The sequence below is a fragment of the Eschrichtius robustus genome, chromosome 19 (genome assembly GCF_028021215.1).
Source record: "Eschrichtius robustus isolate mEscRob2 chromosome 19, mEscRob2.pri, whole genome shotgun sequence".
In the NCBI taxonomy this organism is placed as follows: Eukaryota; Metazoa; Chordata; class Mammalia; order Artiodactyla; family Eschrichtiidae; genus Eschrichtius; species Eschrichtius robustus.
In genome coordinates this window covers 24,492,118-24,509,185 of record NC_090842.1, presented here as the reverse complement: position 1 = coordinate 24,509,185, position 17,068 = coordinate 24,492,118, and the positions used below count along the sequence as shown (strand labels likewise).

The following is a 17,068-nucleotide window of genomic DNA, read 5'->3' as shown; positions in this document are numbered from 1 at the left end:
AGATTGGATGGGGAAGGCTTTGGTCTTGGGGAGGGAAAAGACGCGGGAAATTATGGATACCTGTTGGCATCGTCGTTGGCGGAGGCAGGTTTTCACCGGCTCCCTGGCTTGACTGGAGCCTGAGAGAACGGGAGCAAGTCCCTTATGAACCTGTTACGCGCCGGCAGAACCCAGGCAAGAGCCCGCTTTGCCTCGGGTCCCGCGAGGGGCGCGGCCCGCCCCGCAAGGGTTCGCGGACGGGGAGGAGCGAGATGTCAGAAAGCACCCTCCGGGCTCTGCCGGCGCTGGGAGAGGGAGTCTGAGGGAGTGCCTGGCTCAGCTCAGGAGGCCTCTGTGAGCGCAGTGTCGCGGGCTCGGGGAGCACACTGCTTGGGGGTCCTGCCTGGATGCGGGGCAGCATCTCCGCGTCCGCAGAGCCGCGGGGCGGCTGGGGAGCCCGGCAAGTTTGCAGCGGGCACCGCGCTCCCGGGCTGGAGGAGCCACTTGTGGCAAAGCCTCGCGCTGGGGCTCTCGCAGCTGAGTCGTGGCCCGCACGACCGCGGGGGTCGCCCTCCCTCTCCTCGGGGGTGGGGCGGTGCAGCAAATCAGCCAGAGGGCACCCCCGATCCCCTTCCCCTCCTTTCTGCTCGGGCTCGCACCTGCCTCTCATCCGGCGGCGGGTGCTTCCCATTCACCGCACGGACCCCGCAGTGAAGGCGCCCGGCTGCAGCAGCGCCTGCCTGTGTCGCGAGGCGGCGAAATCTCCAGGCGACAGCGAGGGAGCCCGGCAGGAAAACTGGAGGGGCACAGCCCGCTTGCTACTACTCCAGAGAATCTACTGTCAGAGCAGGTTGCAAAAAATCGTCTGGCAAAACCCTGAGGTGATCCCATCATCTGTTCATAGCGGGAAAGAAGACACAGCTCAGCTCCGCACCCGGGCGGCGAACCCGCATCCACCAACCGAGAGAAAGGAGGCGCGCAAGGTGTCGGAAGGGGCATGGGGATTCCTAAAAGAAAAGGTCCCTTCTGGGTCCTCGGGGCGTGGATTAAAACGAGGGGGCGTAGGGGGACCACTTACTCTTGCGGGGCTCCGCACCGGCGAATTTCAAGCCTCTTGGTTCACAAATGGCTGGAGGGGCTCGAGGTCGGCTCCCGAGGGCGGTGAACACCGAGCGGTCCCCGCGCGCTGGGCAGGCGCCTCCAGATCGCGTTCATGCCTCTCGGAGCTTCGGGACTTGGTGCGGAGACGCCGGGCGGGCGCGCCGGGCCCTGAGTGTCCGCAGCCCAAAGTGCGGCTTCGCTGGGTGGACGCTACTGTCCGTGCACAAACCGGCGACAGGGATGAGCTTCGAGGAAGCAGGGAGATTCCAAATAGATTCACGAATTCTGGGCTGAGCGCTCCGGCGTGCGAGCCCGCCTGCCTGCCAAATGTAACTGTGAAGTGATGTGGAAAAGTGAGTCTGGTGCCTCCCCTGACGGATCTCATTGGGCAGACCGAAGAGGCAGGTCTACCACTTGGAAATTCATGTAAGCAGGCCCCCTCCCCGCCCCCGCCCGGCATCCCGCCCCCCCACCCCACCCCGGCGCTCCGGCGCGCTCGCTCCTTCGTTCTCCCCCGCTACCAAGTGGGCGCACAACTTTTCGCTCCTCGCTCTCGAGCACGCCCTGCGCGTCTCCGCCCCGGAGCCACTCCGGGAAGATGCGCCCTTCCGTGTCGTGCGAGCAGCCCGCGGAGGGCCAGGCTCCAGGATAAGGGCTGGCAGACGATAAAAGGATGCGGAGGAGGTACCCGCGAGCTTTCTCTCTGAGTCTTCCCTGAGCTCTGAGGCTAGCGAGATCTTGAAAAGAATCCCAGTGATACACGGCTGTTTTTCTTGGGAGGAAGAGGACGCGACAGGGCAAAGGGGTGCGCGTGGGCAGCTTACCTTCTCGTTATGCCAAGAACCACGAGGGGACCGAGTGGAGTGTTTGTAAGGCCGCTGCCTGCTACTCAGACGCTGTGGTTTAGAGGCCGTGCGTCGTGGTCCTGTGGGTGGTGCGCATTCCTCATATCCCCAGGCTTCTACAGCTTTAGGGCGATGGGATGAGGGAACGCAGACGGGCAGCCACGAGGAATGCGTATTAAGTCCGTGTGAAAAAAGCAGAACTTGCTTGGGAAATAAAGGTAGGGACCACTAGGTCTTCTCAATGTGCCCTTGCCTCCAAATCTCCTCTCCGGCACCATGCTTGCAGCTCCTCTGCCTCCACCACGAGATGCCCTTTCAAGTCCTTCAATAGACTCCACTCAAACCTTGAGAATTGGCCACCCTGGGGTAGAGACAGTGCAAGAAGAGGAATCATGAATCAGGAGGTCCAGATGTCTTTTCTTCTCATCAATGGGGCAAACACGTAGAAATATGTGGCCACTATGATCATCTTTTAATAAAATTCGTGAAAAATACGATGAGCCAATCTTTTGTTTGCTTGTTTGTTTGTTTAACTTCCCGCCACAGGACACTTAGTCCATTCTCTGTGCACTAAAGCTGAACTCTGAGGAAGGGTTTTACTACCTGGGGACAGAGCCGGAACAGAAAAAGAAAGGGTATGGAGAACCAGACACAAGGTCCGTAAAGCTTGTACTGTCGGACTCAAATTAATGAGACAGAGTGAAGAGAATGAGAAAACAGACATAAAATGCTTATAATATTTATGCAAAGTTGACTATTTTGTGTCTGCTGCATCTACCATCCATTGGTGAAATACTGAAAACAATATTGACTACAGGTCTAATATGTGTCAGTTTCACATTCTAGCTGATATGGGCAAGAAACTTAGTGAATTATTTCAGAGAGAGAGGGTGAAGAGGACCAGGAGGTATTTTCCCACAAGGCAGTCACTAAGTAACTGTTCTCAGCTCAGATTGTGTCTGCTTACAGGGTATTCAGGAATTGGCTAATTCTGTCTTGGAAAAGGGAACAGCAGTCACGCCTCCATCAAATTGTAACTGCCACTGGACCAGGCAGTCCCAAGTGAACCAAGAGAAACAGATCACATCTTGGGCTGTGCTTAATTTTCAGACATTCATTTTCACTTTGAACAAATGCTCCAAACCTTTCCTTGGGGTACCTTCTTACATCTATGAGAACTAAAGAAAAGTTTATGTGTTACTGAAGCCTGGGAATTGTTACAAGTAACAAACTCACCTCAAAAGAAAGCTAGAGTGGTAGAGCTAGACACTATCCTCAAATCTCATTTTCCTAAAGGAAAAATAAAACTATTTTGATGACAAAGTGAAGAGAGTCAGAATCCAATGGCTTGAGTTACCTTGGGTTAGAATGAGTTTGTTTTGACTCACCTTAGCCACATTTATTCTCTGAGCAGTTACATACCCTGTCCTAGCTGAATTTTGGCCATCTAGAATTCAAGGTAGCCCTCTCTCTCTACATTGTTAATCTCTGCTCAAAGCACTGCAGTAGGAATTTCCTGCTAATTTTCTCCTAATTCTTGGGAGAGGCCTGGATCATTAAGCAGTATGAAAGAGGATTAGGATAATGTTAAAAAGAGCTATAAGGATATTTCTAAAATAATCAGGGATGCTGAAAGACAAGGCATTTGCCTCCTTAACAATTCTACCCCCTCTTAATAGGATGCAGTGTAATGTCATAATGGTGAGAGCCTAACTCCTTAAGATCGTTTTCTTTCAACATCCTCTCCAGGGTTATAGCCTTCCAGCAGGAAGAGGACTGTTACACAGGCTTTTTAGGATGGCCGCTAAAATTGCATGTGTTGTGGAGTATTTCAGGGGAGGAAGGGTGAAGAGTTATCTGATAGGGCAGGAGTATAATCAGAGAAGGAGTGAGGGTTAGGGGTCAGTGAGAGGGAAGATTGCATTCAGAATAGCCTTGGCTGATTGATGCTAGAGTGGGATGAGGCAGGATGTCTCCAGCCTGCGTTTTGATGACAGGCAGACTATTTTGCTCCAGAGGAGTCTCTGCAGTAGAATGAGATGGAGAGTGACTCCATGTAGTAAAAGACACTTTCCTTTTTCACTAGGAGTGGGACTTTTCTTCTAATTTTCAGCAAGGAAGAGAGTAAACCAAGTGACTGATTAGTTGAAGGGTGAGGAATCAGATGGCTTATAGGAATCAGAGCCCTGGAAGGGGGAAGGAGAGCTAGGAAGACTCCAACTTCTACAGTTGGGGCAGGAAATGGCAGAATGGAACTTATCTATTACTCCCTGTGATAAAATTCAAACTTTTCATCTTTTCCTTCTTCAGTGCACAATAAAATACTAAAATAAACTAACTTAAAAAAATGTGTTTACCATGGTATGGTTACTGAGAACTTTCAGATTTATTGGATTGCTTTTAATTTTGTTGTTGTTTTTTTTTTTTTGCCACACCATGCAGCATGAGGGATCTTAGTTCCCCGACCAGGGATTGAACCCGAGTCCCCTGCAGTGGAAGCGCAGAGTCTTAAGGGTGGACCGCCAGGGAAGTTCCTGCTTCTAAATTTAGATTAATATTTAGATTAATTAATTCATTTACTCACGGAATACATCTTAAAGGTAAGGTTGAGGAGTGTGGATTCCATGAATGAAGGGATTTTACAATGTGATACCTGCCAAGGGTATTTCAAAATAAGGTTTAGAATAAAAACTTGAAGAATGTGAATATGAAGAAGGCAAAAACATAACACCAATAAGTAATATTTTCTAGGAATTCAGGAACCTTTTCTCACATTTCAGCTTATGGAATTCCAATGAAAAATCTGAAAATGACCGTGTCTTTTTTTTTTTGGAGGGGGTGCATATTTTATTCTCGGTAATTTCCTGAGAAACACACTTTTTATGTATTTAATATAAAAATATATAAAAACTGTGCCATTAGGCAAAAAAAAAAAAAAAAAAAAACTTCGACATTTCAGTTTGACTTTCAATATTGGAGCCTAAGTCATAAGAATGGAAAGGTTAGGAAAGCTGTTTTTTGAAATTTAAATGTTTAAATAAATTTAGAAAAGTGTAGGTTTTATTTTTTTTAAGCTTAAGGGTTTGTTTTAAACCAGCTTCTTTACCAAAATCATGAAAAGATGTGATGGTGCTCAAGTTAAGAGAATGTGAGCAATTATAGTGGTTCTCAAACTGTGATCTCTGGACCAAGTACTACCTTCCATCTTCAGGGAACTTGTTAGAAATGCAAAGTTTCCTGCCCTGCATCTGGGTGGGGCTCAGAAATTTGCCTTTTAACAAATACTCTGGGACATTCTGTGACTTGCTAAAGTTTGAGAACCACTGCCTTAGGCTATTCTTTTCTCAGGTGATCTATAAAAAGATGAGAAGAATAAAAGTAAAGTATGGTATTATAGGACTACCTATTGTTTCTGTCCTAGAATATTCTAAGACTGAATACTATCCTAAACAAAATAAATAAAGTAAAATAAAGACAAAGAAAAGTGTATGCACACTAAATTTATCATATGCTTATTACTTCACTAGCGTTTATCACAGGATTTGAGAAACTAAACTGACTTCTTTAGAACTGGTTACGGACTCTTGGGGTACAATCATCACTGGACTCTGTTTAGAGTTGTGATGCTCTACATTTCTTGGCAGCTGCTTTTAGCTGTCCCTGAAATTAGACCTGGATCTCTTAATATTGACTGTAATTACTAATCTTGAGCTTGCCATTATATTTTCAGTAAATGGAGGTGTAAACACTTTCTGAAAACCACATCTGTGCTGAGAGCATTTTGGAGAAGTTTTTTCAAAATGGCATTATCTCTCATCTTCCCAGGTGCTAGAAAAGAGATAAGCTCCAATTCAGCTTCTAAACAGAAACTGAATGGGGGGCGGGATGGGGGGCGGGAGGCGGGGTAGCAGATAGATTTAAGGGGACTGGTACAAAGCTATCAAACAAGCCAGCCCAGGTGTGGTGGACTACACACATTTTCATTTGTTGTTTGGTTGTAGGTTTTGGTTTTTGGTTTTCCTGAAAGAGAACAGCAGCTAGGTTAAGATTCCAGACCCCTCTTGTTTAACGTGGGAGCCATGAAGAGGAAAAAATTTAAAATAGTTCACATTGTGCTTTAAAAAGAAGAAAGAGCAACGGAGGGGAGCTTTTTCTCCCAAACCCGCCCCCCCCCCTCCCCGCCGCAAGTACTACTAATTTGGTATATCAGATTGCGTCAACATTAAAACATAATAATTAAATTTAACTGATCTTAAATCAGACTTAGATTACGATCATTTGAAATTTGCACACTTGTACTAATGTATCATTACACATGTATAAAAGAATACAAATGTATGGGGGGGAAAAGGCACACCAGCATCTCTTATTATGCCTAAAACGGGGTTTATAGTTCTGATTAGTTGTCATCAAGTTGGTTACTAGAGACTGCTACACATGCATTGGACAAATGTTCCAAGAAGTTGAAAGGAAATTACATTACTGAGAATATGCACAGAATTTCTTTATTTGTCAAAGCTGCATAACACTGTCTAAAGATTTTTTGTTTGTTCGTTTATCGAAGTTATGCTGCCTTGCGGAGAAAGGGAGCGCTGCTTTTAGGTGGCCGTCTCCCGCCTCCACGGGCAACTGTCCTAGCTGAAGGGATGTCGAGGCTTTTTTCTTCCACCTCAAGCGCCCTCTAGCGTGCAATAGCTGCGTAGGTTGCTGTGTAGAGGGAGGTGGAGAGAAGAAAGGATAAGAAATGTTCTACCAATCGCTGTCCTAATTCCTGAATTCCTTTGCTTTTCTTTTTCTCCTTCCTCAAAGGGGTCATTTCCACCGAAGTGTTTGGCAAAACAAAAGAGGTGCTTTGCTTTTGCATGAAAAACAAATCACTCATTTACTAAACTGGGAAACAAATGCTAATCCTTTCTCAGGGGTTTCTTTTGAACATTCATCATAATTTTCCAGAAGTTTCATACACCCTAATAATCAGGCAAATAAAAGAAGGTAAGCTGCTCCCTAGGAAGAAATTCCATTTTGTTCCTAACTCACTGCAGCCCAGCTATAAGACATTTGATTGCAAATTGATTAACCTCTCCATGGGTTTTCAGTTTGTGTCTCCATACAAGTGCATAATACTTCTTTCTTGCCTCAGGGGGGTGGTATGATGCCTAATTGAGGTTTATAAAACAATTTCAATTCCGCAGATACAATTTTTGATATACATTTGAACCCGCCTTTCACCTTGCATCCACTAACAGGGTTTCAAATTCTCTTTGGTAGTCCGGAGGGAAACTGTGATCGGGATCTGTATTTTCATAAATGTGTCGTGAAAACAACTCTATTGTAAATAGTGGCTTTGCTCAAGAGACTTAGAATGGTAGGAAGTGGGGGAGAATATTTGGAGAAGAAAAATGTACTTGCTTTTGCAAACACTGTGTGTGAATAAATATAGATAAATACTAAGGCAAAATTCCTACAAGACACACATTTGGGCATATCTCCCTAAATTTTAAAACAAGCTAACAATAACAGAAGGTAGTTTTACTCACCCAAACACCATGCACTCAACACTTAGTCTCTGAGAAAGAAGTAGACACCTGTAAACAAACTTGTGCACTGGCATCTGTTCAGATGGTAGGATGTCTAAACACATGTTATGCAACTCGAGATTTTTATTTACTAATAATATGATTATTATGCAGCATTGTGTTTTACCAATGCCCTTATAGCTATGATATTTTACAGGGTAGGTAAAGAAGGAGGTGAGCTAACATTATAACACACTCCATTAGCTCTTTTACATACAGTCTCTAATTATTAAGGCACTGTGAATGGACAGGATATTGTTGATATCCTTTAAAGGGTGAGAAAACTGAGGCTCAGAGAAATTAAGTGATTTGCTCAAGGTTACGTAGTTAATAAGTCGAAGAGTGCAATTCAAACTGAGGATTTCTAACATTAAATATAATCTAGTACTACCTTTCAATATTGAAATAGGTAAGTAACTATTATAACCTACTTTCAAAACAATGTATGACCTCACTACAGAAGGGACTCATACATTGCAATACAAGATGAACTAAACATTATGTGTTCCTGAGAAGAATCAGAATCCTTAACTGCATGTGGTTTTGTAACTATAGATCCCAGATTCCATGGTTAACCAACTAAATCAAAGTCTCCAAGGAGAATGTATATTTTCAAAAAGCAAACACGGTGATTCTGATTCAGCATAACAAACATCATTCTGGAGACCATTTGAGAATAATGAAACCAAATGGTATCCAAGGTCCCGCTGAGCTCCTCAGTACTGGAGTCCAAGGCTAAGGCACACTTCTGCTATTACTATTTAGATCTGCATAGCCCTTCGTATATTTTCAAGCATATCAGCTCTCTTATTTGATCCCTGCAATACTCTTGTGAGGGGAGAAGAAGATACATTATTTCTCAATTTTATAGAGTTACAAGCTTTTAGAGCCAAAAGGGCCCTCAGAGATTTTTCTAGTTCAACCTCTTCATTTTCTAGGAAAAAAAAGATGGAGAAGGCTTTTGACTCCTGAGCCTAAAGTTACATAACCAAGCTCTTGGAAAAAGCCAAGACCAGATCCCAGGTCATTGGTCTTTAAAGGATATATCAGGTTGTCACTTGTCCCTGAAAATATGGCCCAGGGAAAAATCATTAAGCTAATAACCTGATTAGTCTTCCAGATATGAAGTCAGGAGACTGGGGAAAAAAACAAACAAACAAACAACAACAAAAAACATAGTTTAGACCCAAATTAATGCAGTCTAGAAAAGGTCTACTTACATTTTCTGGTGAGATTACATTTACTCTCTTCATCTAGTATCTGCTCAGTCTAATAATATGTCTTTTCTTGGTTGAATATTTCAGTACCCTGGAGTTTGTCTCACTAATGTAGCCCCAGAGGCTCCTTCAAAGCACATCTTGTGTGCTGTGGGTTTTTGGAGTGAGAATTATTTTGGAAGCAGAGGAAGATAATAGCATAAGAAAAAAATAATTGTGCTCTCATATGTTCTGATGTATCCTAAAACTTTCTCTGGTATCTTCCAGTAGAAAACCCAAACAGAAACAACTCATTTCAAATGGAGATATGTAATAAGGCCTGACTTCTGCATTCTCCGAAAGCAGAGAAAAACAAATGCACGGAGCCTGCTGAATTTTTTCTCACTCTTCCTTTTTGCATAAGGATATTCTGGCTTTCTTCCTCCAAATGATCTCATTGTGCCTGAGCAGGGAACTCCTTATTTTTCACCAGGTTGTTCCCTGCCACCCCCGCTCCCCCGCTTCCCAATTATGTAAGGCATATAGTCACTTTTCTGGAATAAAAAGTAATAATAAATGGCATTAGCGCTTGTAGTTGGAATTCTTACTACTGAATGTTTAATATCTTGCTAGGCACTATAGGGATTGATTGGCATATGTTATCTCATTTATTTTCTGCAATAACCTCCCAATTTTTCAGATGAAGAAATCATCACGGGAAATGTATTTTCTTCTCTACGTCCCAATTAGACCTCTGCTCACCTTTCTACTATCACTTCATAGCTCACACAGTCTCTTTGTCCTGTGTGCAACAGCCAAACTAAACATTTCTTGGTCCTTTGAAAATGTTAACTCCATTATTTGGGGGCACAGGAGGTGTAACACCTGAAAGAAAAAGCAAGATATATAGATGTTTCTGGGGTCATCTAGATCCGGCTAATAGTCACAGTACTGGTTCTGTAAATTAGACAGCTAACTGGTTAACCAGTTTGATAACCTCTCCGAGTCTCATTTGCCTTTGTGTATAAGCTACTGTATGCTTCATGGAATGTTTAACTCACAGGGTTGTTGGATTAAAGGATGCAATGAAAGAAAAAAATGTCTAGTTATAGTATATATGTTAGTTTCCTCTCCAGTGAGCCCACGGATACCTACCTACAAAAAGCAGATGGCCAGAACACAGATCCTTCTGAGACCCCTATAGCTAGGCTGCTCCTCCTAATTGTGTAATTCTGTGTCCTGGCTACACAGGGCATTCAGTCAGACCCCAATCAGCCCTTTAAATGGTATCATCCACTGTTTTCCCACACATCTGAGCTCCAAGCAAACAAGCCTTCATTTTTCCCCAAACCATCATCTTCTAAACAATTTATACCCTGCACACACAACTGCATTTCTTCCTGAGAATTAAAATTGTGTTTTGTTTTTTTTTTCTTATTGTATCTTCCTCTCCACTCCACTTTGATTACTAAGACGCTAAAGGCAGCTAATGTTCGAAGGAGGCCTGTTTCAGTCTTACGATCTGGTAAAAAAATATGGATTAATATTTTGCATTTAATGACCTAAAGAAGAAATAATGGGATCTCAAGGCATAAATGAGAGAAAGGAAAGGGTTAGGGTCAAGGTCCTTATGGAAGATAAGCTCTCCTACTTTTCTGGTGAAAAGGGCACTGGTATCAGTTTTCAATCAGGAGGGTGTTAGAATTTACAGACAGGGAAAAGGACTGGCCACTAGGTTTCATACTTATGTTCAGAACATTTGATAGGCGAGTCCTTGGCCAGTTGAGGGCTTCAGAGGAGAAGCACCCTGCAAACAGTAGGTCAGCCCCATACTCATTTCCCTACCGATGAACTCTGCTAGAGATTTTTCATTTATCCAATTATCTTGAAGCCATGGACCTTGGAGACTAGAGTTTGACCAGCCTTATAAATGAGGAGGTCTCAGGGGAAGAAATCTGGACAGAAATGCCTGGGTTGGGGCTAAATAAGAGAGTCTGGCTCCTCTGGGGTCTTGCCTAGAACCTGAATTTGCATAGCAAGAACACTGTTTTTTTAGATAGATTGTATGTCCTTTTGGAAATGCATTGTTACGGTGCTGCTGGTAATTGTAAAGGAGCTTAAGCCCCCTGGAGACACTCCTTGGAAATGCCACTAGGCTTGGCTCTGTACTCTGGGGATGCAATTAGCATCTGCTTGTTGAACAGACCCTGAGCATAGAGAAGTGGCATTCTTCCTCTCTTAGGATACCTCTCCATGAACAGTGGCCATCTTATCTTCCCAGATGGAGCACAGGTATCACTTATACTCTTAAGTCTTCACTCAAGTCCCCACTTAAATACCTCTGCTGCTCCTTGCATATATTTGCAGTATGAGGCTGAACACACTGGCCTGTCATTTTATGCTTATTTGCCTGCCACCCTCACTAGATTGATTCTGAACTCCTTGAAAATCAGAGACTATATTATATATATCTGTGTATCCTCAACCTAGCCCAAAGCCTAATGCATAGCTGATGTTCAGGAACTGTATTATTTAAGATAATAAACAAGTGAATATGACTACAAAGATAACTATGGGATTATTGTTAACAGTTGGCTAGAAATAGACCCAGATTTGGAGTTAGAAAAATCAGATGGCCCAGCAGATTGGTGTGGGGAGCTCGATGAGGATAACAGATTTCACTGGAAAAGAGAGAGGGAGAAAAAGGATCACAAAACAAAGTGAAAAGAAACAAAACCAGGAAACTCAATCTCCTAGAGCAGAAATAAAACAGTGAAGATAGACTAAAAGGCTGAACAACTGGAAAAAAAAAAAAAATTCATGCAACTGACACAATTAAGAGGGACCATCAGGAAACAATTGCAGATCCCAAACAGTGATTTGCATAATAGTAGTAGTTAATAATAATTAATAATGTATTAATATGGATCCATCTGCTCCTTAGTGCTTCATAATATGATACCTGAGTGTTTACAAAGTGAGTTTCCATTCAGGAAGAAAGGGACCCCTCAGGCAGAGTGCACTGTCTCTCTGTAGTCTTTAGACTCTCATGCATGTCACCCCATCCCAAAGATAGAGCTCCAAAGCAGATTCCCAGAGTGCTTTCTTCCTCCAGAGCTAGACGTTTCCTTGAAGACCAGAGGGAAGTATTCTGTTCATTTATCTTTGAATCCCCAGTAGCACAGAAGAGACGCTCCATGAATTTTTGTTAATTTATCATCTCATATCTACCCCACAGCAAACTGCAAGATAAATCGATCCTGTCCAGAACCCCCATTTTTCAGATGAGGAGACTGGAAACATCTAGTCAGAGTTGAATCCGGGAAACCAATCGGAGATCTTTGAACACATTTGGCTTTTTCTGCTGTGCCATGCTACAATAAAGATTGCCAAGGTCGCACTGCTTATTAATTACATCTCCTCTGTCAGAAATTCTAAGAAAGTATGTTCCTTTAGTATTCAGAGAGGACCAAAGAAACATCACCACTTCTCATGCTTTGCAAGCATCAAGGGCAAAGCTTAGCACTTTTGTGTCAGTCTTGAGCGCCTAAAGCACCTTTTCAAATTTTGAAGTGACAGAAAACAGGAAAGGCATTTTGCATCTGGATGTACCAATCCATGTGTACTCTAAGGGAGATGGAATCCATGCATTTCTGATTAATTTACACTTAAATCAATGAAGTGTTTGGAAAAGATATTTGATGTTCAAGAAGGCTTTTTAAAAGAACCTAATGGGACTTTAAAGTTGTTTTTGCCTTAAGAAGAGGAACTTATCTTTCCCCCAGACCTTACACTCAAATGATATGATTTCAAAGTCTCATTTATGAACAGAATCTTATTGCTCTCAAAATCTTTCCACTTTCCCCTACCCAGGTGTGGTTAATCTGTATTTTATTATTGGTATTTTTTTTCATTTATCTGTCTACCGATTTTGCCAATATAGCTTTCAATAGAACAGGCAGGTATACTTGTGGAGTCTGTCAGAATGTTGGATGTGATTTCCTCAGAAAGCATCACAGTGTTGGAGCAAAAATGAGGGGTGAATGACACAGGTTAAAGAAGATTTCCGTAAGAAGGTAGGATAGGCAAAGAGTGAGGACAGGTGTTTGGAATAGATGGAGACTTCATGTTTGTAGAATAGACAGAATGAAAGGACAAATTTTGGTGAGGGTTGGTGGTATCTAGAATTAATTGAGCAACCAGCAGGTACTGGTGTTTGTATAGAATGTTATCCCATTTAACCCTCACAGCTGTTCAGAGATGCAGGCGATGCAGAGATGCACTCCTCAGTTAAAGAATGTGAGACTGGGAAAGGAATTCCACCTTTGACTGTCCAGCCCAAGCTTGTTAGGAGACCCCAGCATTTGTCATAGTGCAGGTGGTGCACCCCCGTGGTGATCTCTGATGGGACACAAACGTGAAAAAATAAACACCACGGAATCACATGGTGGGAGAGTTACTTGCTTTCCAGTTCTCTTTTAATCCTCTGAGTATGTTAAAAGAGAACATTTCAGTTCCCTGCCAGTGGTGATCTCTCTAACAAGCAGAATGCTGGCCTCAGGCTCAGAGCCTTAAGCAGACTCCAAGTGCCCTGTTAGAACGTAAGAACGTTGTTTTGCATTCATTCATTTTATTTCTAATTTTGCCTTGTATTTATGGAGAGTGAAAGTAATTTTCTTATTTTTAGATATGGATATAAAATTCCCTTTTAAAACAAATATTTATGTTGTTAAAGAAGTGAGTTGATTAAAAAATTGTATCACACAGACGGTGTGCAGACATTAAAAAAAAAACCAAAACAACACAGAACTATATAAATGACTTCAGCTTGTGGTGAAAAAAAATCTGTATTAAATCAGCATCCTTTCAAAGTACCATTATCAAGTCCCCTTAAACTTGGAAGTATACACATTTAAAGTATTATTCCTGAGCTTAAGGTTTTTATTCAGTACCAAAAGTTGCAAATTCCTCTATTTTGATTTCCTATAAAATCAACTCTTAAAAATATAAATGTCAAGTCTGGGAGTTACAAAGAATTGAAACAGTATAACCTCTTCTAGTGGGCTTTGGAGAAATCCTTTTAGTCTTCAGGTACAGACAGTATTATACTATTGTATCTCTCCCTGCTTCCCCCACTAATAGTTGGAAACAATAATCATCTTCAGTTAACATCCTTGACATGGGTTGATGAAAATTGCACTGCAGTTTCTTTTGTTCAGGAGACTCAACTAAATAAATCAAATAAATCTTCCCAGCATACAGATTTGGAGCAGAGCGAGTGAAAACAAATGAAAACATACTTCCACTTTTTGGTGCCTATTTTATTTGGTTTATCACCCAATTTCATTTGGGGAGACACTGCAGATTTCTTCAATGAGAGTTTATTTTTATTTTTTTTCCTTGACATTGTAAAGGGAAGTGAACATATTGCTCATAAAGCGTTAAAGTCTCTATGAACCGCTGATAGATATCTAGGAAATGCTCTAAGGATTAAGAGGTGAAATTGTGGCAAAATATCTATTTCCTCTAAATATTACCTTCAGTAGCTTTACAGCAAGTATTGCTGAAGAAAGAGAATATAAATCACTTAAGTCCCCCAGGACGTAATACTGAAGTACCATTTTTGTTTTCCTTTTGTTTGAATTACTGACTAGCACGAGACAAAAAGAGAAAGAGAGATTGGAAAAAAATAGAGAAGAAAATAAACACTAAACATGTCTGGTCCTCTTTGATCCTTGAGCTTGCATGGTGTGCCCAAGTCCTTGGGGTTTTGGGAACGCCTTTGGGGATATTTAAACCACACATCTCTTTTCAGGGCCAGAAGGGAAGTGTACAATCTAGAAATCATTTTAGGATTTCACAAGTTTGGAGTCAGAAAATCTGGGACATGTTCTGGGCCCTATTACTTACGAGGTACAGGACTTTTAAAAAGTAAAATAGCTACAGGCGTACCTTGTTTTATTGTACTTTGCTTTATGTGCTTCACAGATACTGCGTTTTTTAAAAATTGAAGGTTTGGGGCTTCCCTGGTGGCGCAGTGGTTGAGAATCCGCCTGCCAATGCAGGGCACACGGGTTCGAGCCCTGGTCTGGGAAGATCCCACATGCCACGGAGCAGCTGGGCCCGTGAGCCACAATTACTGAGCCTGCGCGTCTGGAGCCTGTGCTCTGCAACGAGAGAGGCCGCGATAGTGAGAGGCCCGCGCACCGCGATGAAGAGTGGCCCCCGCTTGCTGCAACTAGAGAAAGCCCTCGCACACAAACGAATACCCAACACAGCCAAAAATAAATAAATTAATTAATTAAAAAAAAAAAAATTGAAGGTTTGCATCAACCCTGCTTTGGCATTATTTGGCAATAAAGTGTTTTTAAATTAAGGTATGTACATTGTTTTTTATTAGACATAATGCTATTGCACACGTAATAGACTATATATAGTGTAAACATAAATTTTATATACACTAGGGAATTTTTAAAAATTGTGTGACTTGTTTTATTGTGACATTTACTTTACTGAGGTGGTCTGGAACCGAACTCGCAATAACTCTGAGGTATGCCTGTATTGCTCTATTGTTGGTTTGATGTGTTTGTCTTTTAAAAAAGAGGTTCTGGTAGTCATTTCTTGATAAATTGTACCATGACCCTCCTGCTCTCTTTTCTACCTGCCCCGTGAATTTGTTCCTGCCGACCGAGTCAGTCAGGCTGGGAGTGCTAATTTATTCTGGTGGTCTTTTGTCAATGTCACTTTGATATCTATACAGAGCTTTCACCCTTTTTTTTTTTTCTTCTGCACTAACCACCTCCACTACACCTTGTTTAACCTCCCTGAACCTTGGGCTCTTCATCAGTAGTTTGGGAGAAATAAACTTTGTCTCATCTTTCTCACTGGGTTGTAGTAAAAATCTAATAATATGAAACACACATGACAAAACTGTGTTGACTGCACACACACACAATGTTATGATCTTTTGTTAACATGTGAGATCAAAAGCAAGAAACAAAGCAGTAGAACTCTTCCTATTTTGCTGAAATTTTGACTCTAACACGTTACCTGTCATCTTTCCATAATGATTTTACAAATAGAGAGGCGAGAGTCCACGCTCTCTGTGTGGGGGCTAAAACCCCCTCAGCAGCAGCCATCCTCATCTGACTTGCGTTTCCTTTAGAATTCCGCCGTATTTCTCATTAACTGCTAAGGCATTACGTGAGTGCTTAGCAGGAGAGTATTTAGTTTGTTTGATTAACCCACTAGAAGTCGGTGTCTTATTAATGTAGAAACAAGTGCATGTATGACTACGTGTATATGACTAGCCGGTTTCATCAAGCATGCAATAATTCTCATGTTGTTACCCTACTTAGTACCAGGTGCAGATAATTCGGAGATGAATGAGACAAGATGTCCTCAAAAGCTCAGTCAAGTGGCAGAGACGATGTGAATTACACAAGCTTGGTACAAGGACAGCTCTCGAGAGCTGCAGCAGAATGGATGGGTGGAAACGGTGCAGGCTTAGGAGTCAGGGAGTATCCTTGGAAATGTCACTTAACCTCTCTGAATGTCCTTGTAACCTTCTAACCTTGGGAGTCACTTAAACTCACTGACAAGTAGTCAGGCATTGCTGGAGCGTAGACTACATGAGAGTATAAGGTGAGAGTCGTGGTCCTGTGCCTAGAAAGTTAAATCCACCAGCTCATGGGGCCTTATCTATTAGACTGAGAAACTTGGGCATTAATCGACCAAGCCTACCTCATGTTGAAAAATATCCAGTGGGTATAGATATATCACCTCTATGCCTGTATAAACAGAGCTCTGGAAGTAGTGTAGGGGTAGACTGGATAACAGGCAATGGGAAAAAGGAATACCAGTTAAGAAGTAATTGCAATATTAGCAAAACAACAGCAAACATAAAATAGCACTCTTCTAAATGCTTTTAATTCATTAGCTTCCTATAAATCCCTAAGACATAGGTAATCTTATTATTCTTAATTTCACAGATCAGAAGTGCAGGGTACAGAGATGTGAAGTAACTTGCTCATGACCACACAGCTAGTACGGCTTCAGAGATCCTACCCTTAGCCATTATATTATACCATAGTGGTCCAGGCAAGAAAATTGGGGTGAAAGCATTGTGAAAATATGCTTTTTATATATGGAATCTAAAAAAAAAAAAAATGGTACTGATGAACCTAGTTGCAGGGCAGGAATAAAGAGGTAGACATAGAAAATGGGCTTGATAACATGGGGTGGGAGGGCGAAGCTGGGGCGAAGTGAGAGTAGCATTGACATACATACACTACTGAATGTAAAATAGTTGGCTGGTGGGAAGCAGCAGCATAGCACAGGGAGAGCGGCTTGATGCTTTGCAATGACCTAG

At 42.4% G+C, this 17,068-nt stretch overlaps 1 protein-coding gene across 4 annotated transcripts in view; it reads right to left on the bottom strand.

Annotated features, from left to right (window-relative positions):
* The window catches only part of CDH8 (cadherin 8), a 370,300-nt gene extending 368,352 nt beyond the window's left edge, over nucleotides 1–1,948 (bottom strand). The window contains exons 1-2 of one of the 4 annotated variants that reach the window (XM_068527304.1): nucleotides 1,905–1,948; nucleotides 1,058–1,413 (exon numbers count right to left, since the gene is read on the bottom strand). The gene's annotated coding sequence lies outside the window, so the exon portion shown is untranslated. Of the gene's footprint in view, nucleotides 1–1,057; nucleotides 1,505–1,904 lie in introns of those variants that run through there. The other 3 variants (XM_068527303.1, XM_068527305.1, XM_068527306.1) reach the window with 3 other exon arrangements.
* Between the last annotated feature and the right edge of the window lie 15,120 nt (nucleotides 1,949–17,068).